At 49.5% G+C, this 1,555-nt stretch overlaps 1 long non-coding RNA gene across 1 annotated transcript in view; it reads left to right on the forward strand.

The window, feature by feature from the left end:
• The first annotated feature begins 519 nt into the window (after positions 1 to 519).
• Positions 520 to 1,555, forward strand: part of LOC111727637 — a 23,996-nt gene continuing 22,960 nt past the window's right edge. The window contains exon 1 of the long non-coding RNA XR_002775136.1: positions 520 to 530. This is a non-coding gene — a long non-coding RNA (uncharacterized LOC111727637). The remainder of the gene's footprint in view (positions 531 to 1,555) is intronic.

A 1,555-nucleotide genomic window follows, 5' to 3' on the forward strand; every position in this document is an offset into this window, starting at 1 on the left:
CTGCTGTCTCAGGTGCACATTAGCTGCCCTCTGATTCAGGCAAAGGCCCTCCATGAGCAGATCAGGGGGCCCCTCCTGATGGCCTTCCCTGCGGTCACCGTTCACACGGGTGGGCTCAGGGCTGCCGCCTCCTCCTCCTCTTCCCTGCTCCAGACCCGGGGAAGAACCTGGGCAGGCCGTCACTGGCCCTGCCTGCCTGTGCTGTTGTTAGCATGAGGATTAAAAAGAGAAAGTGCAGCCAGGGAGTGCAAAGGAGAAGCCAGCAAGCTAAGGCGAGGGCTGGCACCTGGTTTGGCAGCAACTGGGACACCCCAGGTCAAGTGCAAGGAAAACCCAAACAGGGATCCACAGTCACAGAGCTCACCACTGTACACAGATTTTCAACTATGAAAAATCCCCTGTAACTGTGGAAGGAAAGAAAGGTCAGGTCTGCTGCCTCAAAGAGAATCTTTTTTCCCTTTACTGCTAGACTGTATGGGAAAGAAGAATCTTGCTACTGGATTCTGAGGGCTCGACACAGAGTTCAGAGGGTGGATTAAGTCAGCTTCGACTCTTTCCTCCCTTTTGCCTCTCTGCCTACACCTACAAGACAGAGTGGTTGGTTCTTCTGACCTCCTCAACCCTTGACAGTCTTCAGCATCCTTCAGCAGTTCATTCTGGAATTCCCCCCCCCCCCCCCCGCCAAAGACAGAGTCTTACTTTGTCACCCTTGGTCAAGCGATCCTCTTGCCTCAGCCTCCTGAATAGCTGGGACTACAGGGGCCTGCCACTATGCCTAGCTGTTCTTTTAGAGCTGGGGTCTTGCTCTTGCTCAGGCTGGTCCTGAACTCCTGTGCTCAAGCAGTCTACCCATGGTAGCCTTCCAGAGTGTGAGGATTACAGGTGTGAACCATCATACAGAGACTTTTTTAGGCAAATAGCATTACAGGTGTGAGCCACCACCCCCGGCCTTCATAGCTCAAAATTCACTACAAAACCAATATAAATTTTGTCCGATTGAAAAATATAAATGCTTATAAACAAGGTATGGAATAATTGTTTGCATATGTAAATTATGTGAAAAAGAAGTGCGCTAAGCCAGGTGCCGTGGCTCACCCTGTAATCCTACCACTCTGGGAGTCTGTGGCCGGTGGATTGCTTGAGCTCAGGAGTTCAAGACCAGCTTGAGCAAGAGTGGGATCCCACTGCTACTAAAAATAGAAAAACTAGCTGGGCATTGTGGCAGGTGCCTGTGTAGTCCCAGTTACTTGGGAGGCTAAGGCAAGAGGATTTCTTGATCCCAGGAGTTTGAGGTTGCTGTGAGCTATGGTTACACAATGGCACTCAGTCCCAGGAGTTTGAGGCTGCTGTGAGCTATGATGACAATAGCACTCAACCCCAGGGTGGCAGGGTAAGACTCCATCTCAAAAAAGAAAAAAGCTGTTGTGTTCTTTATTGGTCACATGGGTCTTGCTGACAACGTGTTCTGACCTCATGGCCTAGGTCAGTGATTTTCAACTGGTGTGCCATGGAAATTTTTAAAGATCATTAATTAAATTCTTTTCTTTTCTTTTTT

Source organism: Otolemur garnettii, unplaced genomic scaffold (assembly GCF_000181295.1).
Source record: "Otolemur garnettii isolate 467f Iridium unplaced genomic scaffold, OtoGar3 scaffold00115, whole genome shotgun sequence".
In the NCBI taxonomy this organism is placed as follows: Eukaryota; Metazoa; Chordata; class Mammalia; order Primates; family Galagidae; genus Otolemur; species Otolemur garnettii.